General features: G+C 35.2%; 1 protein-coding gene across 3 annotated transcripts in view; it reads right to left on the reverse strand.

Moving 5' to 3' along the window:
* The window catches only part of Exoc6b (exocyst complex component 6B), a 564774-nt gene that overhangs the window by 50760 nt on the left and 495315 nt on the right, over nt 1-18699 (reverse strand). The gene's annotated exons all lie outside the window — the stretch shown is intronic.

The raw sequence follows: 18699 nt of genomic DNA on the forward strand, positions 1-18699 counted from the left end.
CTCCTAGGTGTTGGCCCTGCTACTTGAGTTCTGTCTCTGCTGGTTCTCCATTTTAATCCAAGCAGACAGAATTCTTCCTATCTTGCCCACGATTCTTAGAAAAATACAAAAAGGAAGCCAGGCATCACTAACATGCTTTTAGTCCTAGCTACTCAGGAAGCTGAGGTCTAGGTGATCATTTGCTAGATACCATCTCTAAAATAACCAGGAAAAAGCTGGACTGAAGGCATAGCTAAAGTGGTACTAGCAAACCCTAGTACCATCAAAAAAGAAAGGAAAGAAGAAAGAGAGAAAGAAGGAAGGAGAGAGAGAGAAAAGAAGGAAGGAAGGAAAAAAGGAAAGAAGGAAGGAAAAAAAGAACAATATTAATAAAAAAATAGGCGAACTGGTTCATGTTTATGTCCCCTGGAACAGTGAAGATGATCACGAGCATGTCTCTTCGAGATTCTCCAGATAGGCACTCTCTAGAAATTATTGCTAAAATTTTTTAGGGCATTCAAACATGTACAGTTTACTGCTGGCTACTAATACATGATATAGACTTACATCTAAAGTCTCTGGGCTATATTTCCCCCCCTTTACTGAAATTGACCTAACATGCTTTATCATAACCAAGTTTCAAGACATTATATGACATAGGGAAATTGGTGACAATTTAATTTTATGCCAAAGATGATATCTGAAATCAAATTCCTTTATAAGAAATTCTTGAAGGCAAGGATTTTCACTTGTATAACCCTAAAGAGATTTCTTTCCTTTCTGTTAAGGGAAAATGTAAACAAACTGCTTCTGACTAAAATCTGCTTCAATTGAAAGTCATTTTAAGCTTGGACTGATACTCAGCTGGTATATCAGTTTCTTCATTTGAAAAGTAAGAATCAAAACAAAAAAAAAGAAAAGTAAGAATCAAACAATCCCCATCAAGTTTCTAAAGTTAAGAATGCCTATAAACTTTAAATGATAAGCCATAGCTTTCTCCTCACCTAGGATGGGGCTCTTCTCTTAAACATCTTTGCTTGATTACTTATATCATCTACATCAAAGTGTTGATCACATCTCACCTCAAAGAGGCATACTTGATCTAACTTTAATACCAAAGTCTTTCTTCCCAATACCCTCTCTTAAAACCCTTTCTCTGTTCTGTTTTCTTACTCCTTCAACATTTTTTTTTTTTTTTTTTGGTTGTGGGTCTTGAACTCGGCCTAGGCACTGTCCCTGAACTCTTCAGCTCAAGGCTAGTACTCTACCACTTGAGCGACAGAACCTCTTCCAGTTTTCTGGTGGTTAATTGGAAATAAGGGTCTCATGGATGTTCCTGCTTTGAACCACGATCCTCAGATCTCAGCCTCCTGAGTAGCTAGGATTACACACGTGAACCACCGCACCCAGCTTCTTCTAGCTACAATCACAGATCTTTATTGAGTATGCTTTTTATTTTTCTATTTCCTCATTTCTCTCATCTAAATCATATTCTACATGAAGCCAGGAATTTTGTCCTGTGTTTTTCGTTGATATATCACCATGTGCCTGGAATATAGCAGAGGCTGATGAATGAATGAACAAATTAAATGAATGACCTTCTAGGGAATGAGTAACTTTTAAATAACCTCAGGGCAGAAGCTCTCAAGAATGGTTACTATAATTCTCAAAACATTCTCAAGAATGGTTACTATAATTAAGTCTGGGCTTTAGACTCAGCAGATTTTTTTTTTTTTTTATTGTAAAGATACTATACAGAGGGTTACAGTTACATGAGTGAGGTAATGAGTATACTTCCTCTTGAACATTGTTACCCCCTTCAGGAGATATTTTAAATTTGATTGATGTGTATAAAAAAAATCTGTGGCTTTCATATGTCTTCTTTTGCTTGAGGACCTTGTGGATTAGTCAAGTTGGGAAATGTAAGCAGGGTAAAGGCAAGGGATACAAAAGAAAAGCCAGGAGATGGACTGACCACAGATTCAGGGTAGCTGAGAAACAGTGCTTACTAAGATGAGTCAGTGAGAGCCTCATGGAACCTGGGAGACTCACTAATAAAACAGCCAGAGAAGATGGAGACTTTTTAATCATTTTACTAAAGTCTTTTTGTTTGTCCTGTTGTCTGGATCTCATTACTAGGTACTTGGATAGTGAGTCCAGTAAGACATAGTAATACTATGGCTGCAATGGAGAAACAAAACCATATCTATAAGAGAGGCAAATGCTATTCCAAGTAGACTAACAGCTATTCACTGCTGTAGATGAGTGCAACTTGGAAAAAGGCTCACAGGGTTATCTTAGTGTTCAGAATTTCCCTGAGAATTACTATAGGTAGACCTTAAAGTGAGGCAGAAAAAACACTGTATAGACACAGAACAGTAGGTAATAATTATGTTTCTATAGGTAGTGATCATAAGGATAATCCATATAGAAAACTTTTTAATCATTTTTTCAGTATACAAGCTGTTTTGTTTGTATTACATACTTGTACCTAGTTATAGATAATGTCAAAAAGGAACAGAAGGCCTTGGGCTAGAACCTAAGCTGATTATCAGCTGCAGAGAGCTCATAGCCTTTTTTCTTGTGATATACAAATAAGTGTTTCATAATTAGGTCCTTATGGGGACACTGGTACCATTCTCAGGAAGTATGTGATACTGCTTTGTGTTGAAGACAGGTCATGTGGCTGGCTGGGTTATACAGGTAATTTTCCTGGAAAATGCTATTATTGAACAATAAGCGGTATATACCACTTAACATATCTCTCACACTTCAAATAACTCACCACAAGCTACTTTGAACCCTAACAGGGCAAGAGAAAGTGCTCATACCAGGGATCTCCTCATGTCTTCGTAATTATTTAGCAATGAAGCGATAAGGTGAGGCTGATGGCTCAGACACTAAGAGCAGAAGCGGAGACATGTACTTTCATGGAAGGCTCACAATACACTCACTCTGTCTTCAGAGTGAGTGGCTTTATATGTGAGTCACTAGCACTGCAACTGCACCGTCCGTTTGGTGTATCTTTTTATTTGTACATTTTTTATTGTAAAAATGCTGTATAGAGGGGTTACAGTTACATGAGCAAGGTAATGAGTACACTTCCTGTTGAGCATTGTTACCTCCTCCTTTGTTTTCCCCCTAACATCCCTTCCCTCCCACCTCCAAAACTATCCACAACCCTTGCCAAAGTTGTAAAGTTCATTTTCAACATAGTGTTTTGTACATTCATTGTTAAAATGGATCAACCTGTATCCTTATTGAAGCATTTTGTTTTTTCCTTTTCCCTCTCGAATTAGAGAAGTGTATATACAAGATGCAGGGCACCAACATCAAATACAATGAAAACAGAAGTTACAGCGTGGGGGAGGAACATACAAAGCAACAACAAAATCACATGTTGCATTATAAATATGTTAGAAACAATAGCACGAAAGAAAAAAAGATATTTACGTCCCTATCTTGGAGTTCATTTCCCTTAACATCATCTTATATAGTCATATGTACATAGCTTTTAGCCTTTTCTGCTTGTCCTACACATGTACTAGCTATTGCAAATAAGAGAAACCATAGAACCTATGTTTCTTTGGGCCTGGCTTACTTCGCTTAATTTTTTCCAAGTCTTTCCATTGTTTCTGTTCTGCTCCCTGAGTTCTACCCAGAAATCACTGTTAGTTGTTTTGGTCACTAGGCTGTATTCTAATTTACTCAAAGGTAGAATATGATCCAAAGGGAGATGAAGTTATGAGAGTTAACAGATTTGAATAACTAACAAAAATTGGGAGTCCACTATTCAGAAAATGCAGTAGGATAAAACAACACAAAAACTTCTTCAGCTTGTTTCAAATCACTGGTCCAAAAACACTTGTACTTGGGAAAGTGAATAAAGTACTAAGTTATGAGGGCAGTTTAGAAAAGATAAAAGTCTGAGTTATCCCTTTGTGGTTCCAGATTATGAAACCAGTTTGGGCTCTCCCTCCACAGTACTCCCTAGGAATGTTAGATCACAAACAGAGAAAGCCAGGAGAGTTAGCATCTTTGATTGCTACCCCTCTTAAGATTTTCTCCTAGGCATCCTTGTACAGTTTACCACTTAATTTTTTGCCTTTATAATCCATAGCCTGTATGTATGTATGTATATAATGAAAGGTCTTTTTTTAATTAGCATGGTATTTGGGGAAAAAAGGACATGTGTTTCAGTTTTATTATTAAATACATTTACAGAAAAAGAAAAAGTTCTTAGAACTAGCAGAAGTCTGTTTTTATTTTTGTTTGTTTGTTTGTTTTAAGCAAACTTCAGAAGGATAAAATCCTTAATGCAAATAGTCAGATGGATGGGTATAATCTCTACTGGGGTAAAGAGTAGATGTAGAGCTTAGGAATTCACATTTGCCTTGTGTTACCACCTTAGGGGTAAACATACCACTCTGTCTTTCCTCAGCTAGACGGTGAACTTGGCATCTATTAAGTAGGACAATCCCAAATACAGACCATTTCAATTATCACAATGGTCTTGTGTTTCAAACTTCTTGTTTATAAACACAACCACTTTCTAGTTTAATTTTTCTCTTTGTTTGGTGTAAGCTCCAAATATTTTCAGAGAGTAAGAGCCAGGATCTTTTCCTTTTTTTTTTTTTTTTTTTAGATTAATGCTTGGCTATATGCATTTGAGTATAAAAGAGACCAGAAATGTATGATGCACAAACATCTAGGTTACATTCACTAGTAACCAATGAAATGGATTCGAGCAATGAGAGGTTATTTTACACTTTAGTATTAGCAAGTAGATTAAATATACTATGTCACAGCCAGATGCCAGGGGCTCACACCTTTAATCCCAGCTACTCAGGAGGCTGAGATCTGAGGATTGTAGTTCAAAGTCAGCCTAGGTAGGGGGAGATAAATCTGAGAGACATGTGTCTTCAATCAACAAGCAAAAAGCCAGAAGTAGAGCTATGGCTGAAAGGGTAGACTGGTACTCTAGTGCTAGTTTTGAGCAGAAAAAACTAAGGGAAAGAAGTGTAAGCCCCTGAGTTCAAGCTCTAGTACCAGAAAAAGAAAATAAGAGTATGTCTGTAAGGCTTTGGTAAAATCATTGTATCCATGCACTGAAAACAGAACTATAAGGTGACAAATCATTTATGAAGTAATACTGCCTGAGATCACAAAAATATATTTCTCTCCTAGAATACTGATTCTACTTGCAGAAATTTACCTGAGGAAAATATTTTGTGACACTAAAATGGTATGTACACAAAATTGAATGCTACTGAGTTCTCAGAATTTAAAAAAATAGAAGAAATAAAACAATTAAAATGACAAGCTAAATCAATTCATCTCAAGTAGTGAAGAAGTACCTTTTTCTTAAACAAAAATGAAATTAACATGTTTTATTCAGGCTAGAAGCTGGTAGCTCATACCTGTAATCCTAGCTACCCAGGAGGCTGAGGTGTGAAGATCATAGTTCAAAGCTAGCCCAGGCAGGAAATTCTGTGATACTCTTATCTCCAATTAACTACCAAAAAGGCCAGAAATGGAGCTGTGGTGCAAAATGGTTCAAAGTGGTAGAGCACAAAAGCTCAGGGACAGTGCCTAGGCCCTAAGTTCAAGCCTTAGAACCGTCCTCCTCCCACAACCATAAAGCTTTATTCAATAATTTAAATAATACTTATTAAGAAGATAAATATGTTCAGCGTTCACTAAAAAGAGGAACAAACCAGGCATGGCAGTACATACCTGTAAATCAGCACTGAAGAAGCTGAAGGATGATCACAAGCTTGAGACTAGCCTGGCCTACACAACAAGAACCTGAACCTATCTCAAAAAAAAAAAATCAACACGTACACACAAACACATGTACATTCACACAAACATACATACATACATTCGTAAAATAAATACAGGTGTGAGTAATGAAAGTTTAAGAAGTAAACATCTAAATATTACCACAAAACAACTCAACAATGACAAGAGTTAGGAATTTACTGAGCTCTCTGTCACATATCAGGCTAAGTTCTTTGTATACATTCTTTTTTTAATTCATTATTCTTAGGTGGTACAAGTGTTGGAATATTTTTCATTGATTAAAAATCATAAGAACAGAAAGTAACTAAAATTTTCGTTTTAGAGGGCAGCATCTAAGACATAGGTTTCAAGCCTCCCTGGTTAAGGACACAAGGACTTAGACTTGTCTATGGAGCAGGGTTAGGATCGAAATTCCTGGTAAAAACAAGATCTTTCAAGAGCTGAACTTTTGTGAAAGGATAGACCAGAAAGCAAATGTAATCATGACACAGAGAGGCAATAAGAATATCTATTCATTATAGCTCTTTATTTTGCTCTCCTAATCTGCCTACCATTTAACAATATACTGGAGATTATTTCATATGCATATGTAAAATATTTCTTTTTTAGTATCCTATCAGTCAACTATAAAGGATGTCATGAATAGCCTGTTGTTTTGTGTGCTAGGACATAAATCTGTAGGACTGAGTCCCTATTAGGGAACTGTTCTATCAAAAGATATGTGTATAGGTCCCATGGTTTCCCTTATTTGCAATAACTAGTATGTCTAGGAAAAGCAGAAAAGGTCAAAAGCTATGTACATATGACCATATAAGATGGTGTTAAACGAAATGAACCCCAAGATAGGGACAAAAGTGGGTATTTTTTCTTGCTATTGTTTTTAATGTATTTATAATGTACTATGTGATTTTTCTGCTTTTTTTTCTTTGGTACGTTCCTCCCCCCACGGTATAACCTGCTTCTTGTATATACATTTTTCTAATTTGGAGAGGGGAAAGGAAAAAACAAAATGCTTAAATAGGGATACAGGTTGACCCACTGCAACAATGAGATGTGCACTATGTTGAAAACGAACTTTACAACTTCAGGCATGGGGGGGGTGAGGGAAAAGTTGTGGGGGGGTGAGGGAAAAGTTGTGGGGGGAGGAAAGGGATGGTAGAGGAAAAACAAAGGAGGGGGTAACAATGCTCAATAAGAAATGTATTCATTACCTTACTCATGTAATTGCAACCCCTATGTACAGTATCTTTACTATTAAAAATATATTTTAAAAGATATGTGTATTATATTCTCTCCCTAGAAGCTGTGTCAACTGAGAATACCAAGGAAAGTGTTATATGTGACTATCTCTTCCTATCTTAGGAAACATGGCATGTAGGTAAAAGAACAGAAATAGAATGAAAAATAAAAAACAACAACAACCAAAAAACCAGCCACCATACTAATGGTAAAAGAAGAAAAGGCTACTAAAAATCAATACAAAATGATTAAATGGAAGGAAGAGAAACTAAGAAAACAGGAAGACAAAATGCTGTCAGGTATCTTAGATGAGATTCTGGTACAGAAAAATGATACCAGTCAAAAGACAGGTGAGATTAAAATAAAGGCTACATTCAGTTACCAGTAATGGACCATTATTAATTTCTAAGTCACTATGTATTAAAAGTCATATTTACTTCAGAAGAAACTAGGTGATAATACAGCCTCTGTATTATGCAAGTTAAAAAATAAATCTAAAATTATACTTAAAAAAGAAAGAAGGGAATAGGAAAAGTGTTCACAGGTGAGTGTGTGTGTGTGTGTGTGTGTGTGTGAGTGTGTGTGATAGTATTATCCATTCAAAAATCAACACTGTTTAGTGTCAAGGAAGAAAAAGTTGTGTTTCTGAGTGTGTGAGTTGTTTAATTATTCCTTTTATTCCTGCCATTTCTTTAAAAAAATTATTGACCTAAATTTACTTGGGTTATGATATTTAAAAGACAAAGTGTAAAATTAGGTTTTATGTTTGCATTGGCATGGTCTTAATACCATTGCTGAAGTGCTGTCATTCTGGTAGACTAACTTCATTTCTCTCAGTAAGTCATTAGATTTGGCATGTCAGTTAATCGGTTTCTAAGGTATGTGAACAGCCAAGAAGTGGTGATTATGTATTAAAGTTTGACATCTCCGTTAATCAGTTCAATGACAAATTAACTTAAAAGCAAATAAAAAATGTTTTGAAAATCTGACAATATATTTTCTGCCTTTTTAACCAGAAGCAAATTGAACATTTATCAAGTAAATGGGAAGCAATGGAACTGACAACCACTCCAGTGAATCAAAAGAATTAATCCTTTATATGTATGCCAAAGACTGAAAGTAATTTAAGGTATAAAATACTCTAAAAATATATCTGCATTCTCTGCATTCATGTTTGGATGGTAACTTTAAAGTCAAAGTTTAAAATAAACTAAATATGAAAAATAAGAGGTTGGAAAAAATAAAGATAAAAACAAAGAAAAAACAAGTGTCAGGGTAATTTGAGCAAATAAGATGTCAGAAACAAAGAGATAATAACAATGGTTGCTCTAAATTTATCAGTGTGAATTAATAACAAAATCCAACTATCTGCTGTTTGTAATAGGTGAATCTAAAATATAATCAAGAAGACACAGAAAGTTTAAAGTCAAGCAATAAAAAAAGATATTCTGGGAAAAAGAGTGAGAGAGGTGGGAGGGGGGAGGGAGGCAAAGAGGGTAAAGAGGAGAGAGAAAGAGAAAGGGAGACAGATACAGAGAGACAAAACTAGTACAGTATGAATTATAGCATAAAAAAGCATTGGTAGGGCTGGGAAGGTGGCTCAGTGATAGAGTGCTTGTAAGAATAAATTGATATACCACAATCATAGAGGAAAATTTTAACCTATAAAAAGAAGACTTAAAAGTAGCAAAGTGGAGATTTGAGTAGTACAATCATTAAATTTGAACCACTGATATACATATATCTATATAGATATATATATATTTGAACCTTGTGTTCATTTACTAGACAATACACATTCTTTCAAGCACTGTGGTACATTTACAAAAATTAGCTACAAAGGTGCTACAAAGCAAACCTTCAATGAATTTAGGTCACTGTAATGAAATTATAAATAAAATTATAAATCTGCATCTGTTTTTTTTAACAAGTCTTTCCAGAAGAAGCTTATAATTTTGTTCAACTTAAAACACAACTCTGTAGGGGCAAAGAAACTAAGGAGGATGGTTTTGTTTTACTCTTACACAATGATGTGGCTCACTAATGATAATTCGTTGGGCTAGGAGGTTAAAGGTTATGAAAGACAAAGGCAACCGGGGTAGGAGAAGATGGCATACTGAATATAAGGTGAGGAAGAAACAAGTAGAAAAAGAGAGTGGAAAGGTAGATTGGAATCAGGAAGCCTGAATTTTATCCAGGAAAAGTTTTGTGTATATCATTATGCAAAGAGGTATCAAAAGTATCTCAGTGTGGGAATGATGAAGAATAGTAAGGGCCTGGAGTTGATGTGACTTGATGATATGTCCAGGGGAATGAACTGAGTGGTAGAAAAAGAGGAATTAAGGACACATACAATGTTTCTTAGTTTGAGTGACTTACTGGATAGGGATGCTTTCACAATAGGGAAAGGGAATAGAGAAAATGAAAAGGTGATAGGAGAGGAGCAAAAATAAAGCAGGGTTCAAGACATGCTACATTTCAGGTCCTGGTGGGATAAGAGGATCTAACTGATCTCACAGCGATGGAGCATTCAGAGGAAGCATTAGGAAGCTAGAGGAAGCAGGAGGAGATAAGAGGACAGAAATATTCATAGTGGCTGAAATCAACTTGAATTCTTGCTTCAAAAGAATTTTAGAACAAGTTTAGTCTTTGACTAATAATAATAATTTATTATTATTATATTGTATCATATTGTAATAACTTATTATTACAACAATAAGAAAGACATCACTTTTCAGATCTGAAAGAGCTCAGATAGTATCAGAAAGACACAAGCAATACTTTGGAACATCCCACAATAGAAAGGAGAATATTCAAAAATGTTCCACTTTCATTCCTTAATTGTCCACCTAGCATGAACATGTGCATTACAGAGTTAATATGCAAAGGTAAAAAAATGGATGTAATCTAAATGGTAACACAGATTCAAATTGGTAAATTATAACACATAGACTCAAAATAATTCTCTCAGAAACTTTGCCTATGTGTGAGAAATAGGTACCACATGCTACTTTAAAAGTTTCTTTACAATTTACACTATTGAAAATGCTTTGGCCTTTTTTCCTTGGTAGTACTGGATGTAATTATATCTAGATGGAGGATTCTTTCAGACAGATATTCCCATTTCAAAGCATTTAAGAAGGCAGGATCACTTTACTGAACAATGTATCCTAGCAGAACAAAAAAGAACAAAAAGGGGGAAAAAAAACAGGGATGGAAGCAATAGTAAAGGTATAGAACTGCATTATTTCCTAAAACAGACTCTGCAAAAGAATTGAACTCTTCAGGCAATAAGTTTTGTTAGTTATGTTTAACAGAACATTTAACTCAGTATGTCCCAAACTTACTAAGGATGAAATTTTTGCACTACAGATTATTTATTAGCATGCTATGATTCTGTGGAACATATTTGGAGAAATTAGAACTAAATTTAAAAGCATTGTTATTTCTTTTGCTGAGGTTTAAACTCAGGGCATGATACTCGCTAGGCAAGTGCTCTACTGCTAAGCTACATCTCCAGCTCATTTTTGTGCTGGCTATTTTGTGCTAGTATATATAATGTATTAGTTCCATGCCTGAACCGTGATCCACTTTTGTAGGCTTTCCTTCATAGCTGGTATGGCAAGTTTGTACCATCACACTCAGTTTCCTTTATTGAGCTGAGTCTCTTCAACTTTTTGTGTTGAGTGGCCTAGGATCTCAATCTGAGTAATATCAACCTCCCACTTAGGTAAGATGACAGGCACATGCCACTGTATCCAGCTATAGGATGAAAATGGTCTTGAGAATTTTTCTTCTCAGAATGGCCTCAAACCTCAATCTTCTTCATCCTCAGCCCGCCAAATAGTTAAGATTATAGGTATGAGCCACTGGATTTTGGCTGAAAAAATTAATTTAAAACAAAGTATCTCTAGAAAGGGAAAACTAGTAGTAAAGGTAAAACCAAACTTGGGAGGTCTGACTTACATATAATGTATTTAAATATTGAAGACATATCATTTTATCTTATAGCAGTGCAATTCTTATGTCTAATTTGGATAATGATTTATTTCATGTGTTTCATAGTCCCTTAGACTAGTTGCATGAGATGTTAGTAATGAAGGTTATACATATATAACATTGGATTCCCACATTATTTTAACATTTTGACTAATGATCCTATCCATAACTTTCTCTGCAGAGAAACAGTTTCTGGTGAAATAAGATTTACACATAGGACAAAACAAATTTAAGTGTTCAACTGTTATACAGAAACTATCAGAGTTAGAATTCAGAAAACAAAAATATGAAAGCTAGCTGGAGGAATTATGATTTAGTCTGGCATTAAAAGACTGCAGGAGATTATCAGGTAGAGGATATTTTAGGCAAGAAATAGAATAAAAGCAGTAATGAAAATGATATATTACTAAAGGTGAAGAAATAGGCTATACAGGTGTGTGTTGGAAAATATTGACTACAAGATCCCAGTCTTAGAGTATGGACCTAGCAAGTATGGATTCCTGAGTTCAAACCCTAGTACTGCTCCCTCCCCAAAAGGGGGAGTCAATTAAAAAAAAAACCCACAGTTAAAATGGTTTTTCTATCAATAAAAACAAGGACTAAATAAGGCAATTAACACTGATTTGAAAAAAACCAAACCCATTGAATATTATACTTAAAGGTCCCTCTGAAAATACAATCTAAGTACAGTTAAACAGAGTGGAAGATAGTTATGGTTTGTATATGAAGTAGGTGCATATGATGGAGGATTTGGTCTCCAGTTAGTGAATGCAATCATGGAGAGCTGACTGGATTGTTAGCGATATGACCTAACACATGAATTATCTCACTGATGGATAAATAACATGACAGAATTATTGGAAGGAGGAAGTAACAAGTGGGACCTCACTGGGGAAAATAGGTCAGGTAGCATACCTTGGAAAGAAAAACTTGTCCCTATTCTCTTCCTATTTTCCTTTCTGGACACCACTTTGCCCAACGATGCCCCTCTGTGATGATGTTCTCTTTCAGCAAGCCCAGTGGAGCATGGATGGATTAAAAGTTCTGAAACTTTTTCAAAATTGTTTTTGCTCAGGTACTTGTCACAACAACTGAAAACTGACTGATAAAGTATTTTTATCAATTTCTTTTTATACATGCTATCTCTTCCTGTCTTTCTTAATAGCAACAGCACCTAGACTATGAAAACAAGTTTTCATTTTCAATTAGTCCAAAATGAATTCTAGGTGCATTTGTAACCTAAATAATTTTAAATGGAACTATTGATGAGGAGGTGGAGGTTTTAGCTTTATTTTTGAATGTGGACACATTTTAGAGTAAAAGAAATATGACAAATCATAAAGGAAAATTACATACTTGATTAAATAGAAATTTAAAACAATTATACAGTTGGCTGCCAGTGGCTCACAGCTATAATTCTAGCTACTCAGGAAGCTAAGATAGAGGATCACAATTTGGTACCAGCCTGGGCAGAAAAGTCTGTAAGACTCTTATCTGCAATTAACCATCGAAAAAGCAGAAAGTGGAACTGTGGTAGAGCTCAGTGACAGCACCCAGGCCCTGATTTCATGCCTAAGGACTGGCACAAAAAACAAGCATACAAAAACTTGGTCATATTAAACCCAGAGACACAAGGTAAATAATAATACCTTTACTATATGAAGAGCTACTATTGCTAAGAATTTAATACACCATGAAACATGGACCAAAACAAGGGACATTTATATGCTTCACAGATAGAGAAATATAAATGGATAATAAGCATTAAAGAATATTTAGCTTCAAAACCAAAGAAATGGCAATTAAAAATAATGAAGTACCTTTTGCCTATCAAATAAAAACAATTAAAAATGCAACATTTAATACTGGTCATAGTGAGAGTAATATATGAGCTCTTTCATCGATTATATATGGAAATATATAGGTAAGATTTTTCAAGAAAATAATTGCTAATCCTAAGTGATATGTTCATATGACATGGTTTGCCTTAATCACATAAATTAATCCCAAGGAACTAATGAACTAATCTAGATAACATACAAGATTTCATAATGATTTATACTAAGGAATAACTAAAAATAATCTACATGTACAACCACAGAAAAATAGTTAATTACACTCCATAAGGTAGACTATAAAAATGTTTCCATAGTTTGTAATAATATGTTCATAAGATAATATTTTGGGAAAACAAGATACAAATTTACATAAATAATAACTCAAGTAACTTTCAAATTTATAATTTTCCATATGTTTCAAATTTTTCATAAGATAAATGTTTCACTTTTATTATTAGGAAAAGAAACCCTCCTCTATATGACATCCTTCAAAAAGTTACTGAGGAAACCAAGAATTTCAAAAGATCACATAACTGAGATCATGCCTAATTAAACACAAGGGATGAGGAAATTTAGACAGAATTGACAACTACAGATTACAAGAGGTACTGTCTAGAAACTGACTGAAACCCAAGAATCTCATTTCACAGGTGCCCAGGGGTTCCCTTTATGGCTTCCTTCCTCTAGACCACTTTCTCATGTATGGTCCACAGGAGCTACTATGTTCCTTCCATGTGGTGCTGCCTATCTTCCCCTCTGCTGCATGACTGGCCTCTCCAACAGACTTCCATACTATTGCATCCTCTGCATCCTCTGCCCCACCTCTTCTTCCCACTACTGTACCGCTATTTGGCATTTAACATATACCACTTACTATTGGGACTTAGCTTATTATAGGTGTACGTCTCTCATCATCATTCAAGTAAACCTTGAACTCTGCAAGGCTACACAGTCATGCAAAACTGCTTAACAGATGTCAATTGACAATGGAGCTTAAATTAATGCTGTACTAATCATTTAGGTCACTTCCAAGAAGAAAAGATTCTTAATAACTTTTTCTTCTGGTGATACTAGAGTTTGAATTTAGGCTTTGTGATTTCTACCTAGCCTCTCTATATCAGTTGATCCATATTTCTAGTCCCTAACTCACATTTTATGAAAGCAAAACCTGACATCTAGAAGAGTTAACTTAGTTCTATTAGATATTTGAGTGCAACCAAAGTGAATTGCAATGGAAGTGACAAACACAAAGGTAGAACAGATACATTCTTGGCAAATCCAAGTACAAAATCCCTTCAGTAACATTGTATTCTTACCAGTATAGTTGGTGCTGATGCAAGCTTGCAGGTGCATGGTAGCTGGAGAACAAGATTATAACCTTAGGCCACTAATATACCACAGGAGAACAAATGGTTTGAAATATATTGAACCTTGATTTTTCTCTAAATTGGAAGATAACCACCTAGATACATTTCTATTGGGGCAATGAGAAGTAAAATTACATACTAGCATTGGTGTTTTTCAGTACTATTTTCAATTTAGGCTCCAAATTATTAAAATTTTGGGTTTCAAATACAGTATAATACTCTACACTCTTCTGCAAATTATCTATTAGTAAATTTAAGTATTTTTAGATTTTTTCAGAATCCCCTGGAAACCTCACACCAGCCAACACTGTTCCTGTCTTTGAATTGTTTTGACATATTTGGACCAAGATAATTTGACCTATTGGCAATGCTATCCGATAGGCAAAGGGGTTGGGATTTCTGAGGTCAGCAGAAGAATCTTGAAAGACATGGGTTTGGCTTTTTAACTTCGAAATTGCTGAATTAACTAAATTTCTGAATTAACTAATTTCTGAATTAATTAAATTTCTGAATTATAGTTCACAGATCTACTTGAAACACTCAACGAGGAATATCAAAATTCTGGAGACTCTGAGCAGTGTTAGTTTCTCCTCCACAGTCTCAAGTGATCCCCTATGAACCACAGCAGAGTAGCAGTCATGTTCTTCTCTCTTATGGAATGATTTTCTACTTGCAAAGGAAAAGATGACCTGGTTCTAAATATTACAAGGGTTAATACTTGCTGAAACATCAGGAAGAAAGATAGGTTGGAAAAGAAAAACATAGTGGCCAATTTATTCATAAAGTAATACGTTGAATTAGCTGGGCGCTGGTAGCTCACGCCTGTAATCCTAGCTACTCAGGAGGCTGAGATCTGAGGGTCATGGTTCAAAGCCAGCCCGGGCAGGAAAAGCTGTGAAACTTATGTACAATAAACCACAAGAAAACTAGAAGCGGCGCTGTGGCTCAAGTGGTAGAGTGTTAGCATTGAATTGAAGACCTCAGGGACAGCACTCAGGCCCAGAGTTCAAGCCCCATGACCACCAACAACAAAAAAAGTAATACGGTGAATTGAAACCTCCTTGTACAACTACTTAAAGATAATAAAAATTATTTAAAAAATAATAGAAAAGAGCAAAAGCTCCAGAATCAGGTAGAGCTGATCCAGGTAGCCCATTCATTCATCCACTCACTTATCAATATTCATGGAGCATAAATTAAAAGGTATTATATAAGGCAGTGGGAAATACAAAATATTAAACTACTAAAGCTTAATATATCACTAAGATAGGACTATATCCAAGCTAGGAAGGCATGTGTGCTGTGTGACAAATACCCATCTCTACTTCTGATCAATGCTATTTATCATTGACCTAATATACTTTTCTGAGAATCGAATCAGGAAGTAGAAAATGTGCAGATTTCAAATTAAACATTTTTTCATAAAGGAAGAAGGCAAGTGCTTCTGGGAACAAAGTGCCAACACATTTACAGAAGGAAATATGCAAAGAAACCAACACATAGACATTAAACAAAATGCTAGAAAATGGAGTATAAACAAAAGTAAAGCCTCTTGCTGACAACAGAAGCAAGCTCCATGGCAAAAAGAATTTAAATGTATCCCAGAGTCAACTCTGTCCTTCTTACCCTCACCCCCTTCCTGACCTCTGAATCTCTGTGTAATTGCCAGTTTGTGTCTGACTCCACATACTATGACTTTTGGATTTCTGCACTGTATAAGGAGTTTGACATTGCGGCAGCAGGGGCTGTAAACTGAGTGCTCCTGGGAGACTGTTGACTTGAAGTGTGGGTGGAGAAGAGGCAGGAGAGAGCCAAGGCTGGGATGAAAGAGGAAAAGAAACATCTCTCATTTTGGGGCTGGGAAAACATTTTCTTTCCCCCTTCCCTCTCTTCGTACCTCCCCTCTTCTGTCTTTCTCTCTCTTTTATTCTTTTTTTTTTTTTTTTTGCTTCTGTCTGTCTCTCATTGTTTTTCTCCCCACCTCCCCATTCTCTAACTCAGTGCTCTGTAGGAAAAAAAAAATATTACTTTTAAGCATACTTTAAGTGTACTTTTGAGCATACACTTAGTAATGGAATTGCTGGGTTGTACAGTGACACCATAGTTAACTTGAGAAGTATCAGCTTGTTTTCCAAAGTGGCTGCATTATCTTACGTTCATCCCAGCCAGACAGGAAAAGTTTGATTCCTTCCTATCATCTACAGTTTTAGCTGTCTGTCTAGTTATTCTAGTGGGTATAATTTTACCTCTTGTAGTTTTAAAGTTCCCTAATGATTAAAGGTGTTACCATTTTTAGGTACTTATTAGCTATTTGTTTTTCTTTGTAGAAATCTCTATTCAAATTTTTTATTTTTAAATTTGAGATTTTTATCTTTATTATTAAATTCTATTAACTATTAAGAAATACTTTATATTTTGACCATAAGCGTCTTCTCTCAGGCATATGACTTGTTAACTTTTCTCTCATTCTTACTTGCCTTTTCACTTTCTTGATGGCATTGCAAATCTTTTTTTCACTTCTCATATTTTATTTTAAATCTAAAATGGTATTGTTGCCTAACTTAAGGGCATCAGATGGTTTACTCTCATGCTACTTCTGTAGAACTGTAAGTTCAGGTCTTATATTAAATTTGAGATCCAGTTGTCAAAATAGTATTTGTTGAACACATAGTCCTTCCCTCAGTTAATTGTCTACACAGTTGTCAAAATTTAATTGTCGATCAATGCAAGAGTTCCTCTCCTCCCCAACTTTAAATTCTGTCCTGGTGATTTACTTGTCTACCCTGAACACAGTACCCAACACAGTCTTGATTAGTGTAGAATAACAGTTCTTTAATTTCTTTCAACCATGTTTTGTAGTTTATATAGGTATGAGTTTTACTTCATTTGTTAAATTTATCACTGAGTATTTCACTTTTTGAAATGATAAGTTGTCCTCCTTAATTTCATTTTTTGCACATTGGTATTATAGAAATACAATGTATTTGTGTATGGTGAATATGATATACAAGTACAAGGGTTGTATGCTGCAACCCTGCTGAATTTAGTGGATTTAGGATTTTCTATATATATATTATCATGTCATCTTCAATTAAAGATTGTGTTACTTCTGGGTTAGGCATCATGGCACAAATGTGTAATACCTGTATTTGAGCAACTCAAGAGGCAGCAGGGGAAAGATTAAGGTTTGGGGCAATAGTGTGAGACACCACTGCTTGTCTGAAAACAAACTAAAAGCAAAAGGACTAGGGACATGGCTCAATGATAGAGCACCTGCTCTATCATTGTATACACACGTGCAATACAACTCCAGTTCAAATTCCAGTACCAAACAACCCAAAGTGCTACTTCTGTCTTTCTAATTTGAAGGCCATTTATTTTCTTTTCTTGTCTAATTGGCCAGCTAGCATCTCCATTATACTGTTTACTAGACATAATGAGAGTAGACATCCTTATATTGTTCTTGATCATAGAAAGCTTTTTATTTTCTTCCAAGTTTGATGCTTTGAGAAAACATAAAAACACAATATATACATACATACATATACACACACACACACACACACACACACACACACACACACACACACACACACACACACAGGAAAAATGCACTTGAATATCCAGGATGTTAAACCCTAAACAGAAACTAATTCTAATTAAATATCTATTAAAATATATTATATAATGCAACATTAAAAGGGGGTAGTTCCCATATTGATTATTGGAGAAAAAGGAACTATTCATAGGAGTCTACAATATCACTGTATGCCACCAGGGAATTGCAAATTAAACAAAAGTGAGACAGCACTACATACTTACTACAATGGCTAAAATCCAAACACTGGCATTAAATGCTATTGAGGCTGTGAAGCAACAGGAACTCTCATTCACTGCTGGTGGGAATGCAAAACATTATCACCACTTAGAAGGTATTATGTCTGGTTCTTATAAAACTAAACTTATTGTTAGCATATAATTAATTCAGTAATTGGTGTTTACTTGAATAAATTGGAAGCCTGCATATATGTTAAGTGGCTTTTCTTAAAGTTGGAAGCAACCAAGATGCTTTTCAATGGATGAATGGATAAACATATTGTTCAATGATTAAAAAAAGAAATAAGTTATCAAGCCATGAAAAAATATGGAGCAATTTAAAAAGCAAATTACTAGGAAAAATACTAATCTAAAGCTGTATGCTGTATGACTTCAACCATAGGATATTCTAGAAAGATAAAATTTGTGAAAGCATGGAAGTGGCACTGTGGCTCAAGTGGTAGAGCGCTCACCTTGAACTGAAGAGCTGAGGGATAGCACCCAAGCCCAGAGTTCAAACCCCATGGCCGACAAAAAACAAAACAAAACAAAACAAAATTGTGAAAGCAATAAAAAGATCAGTAGTTATCAGGGATCTGGGCATGAGGAACTAGGAAGGGAAGAAGAGGTAGGGCATATATATGATACACAAGGCA

Source organism: Dipodomys spectabilis, unplaced genomic scaffold (assembly GCF_019054845.1).
Source record: "Dipodomys spectabilis isolate Male_0828 unplaced genomic scaffold, ASM1905484v1 ptg000262l, whole genome shotgun sequence".
Lineage (NCBI taxonomy): Eukaryota > Metazoa > Chordata > Mammalia > Rodentia > Heteromyidae > Dipodomys > Dipodomys spectabilis.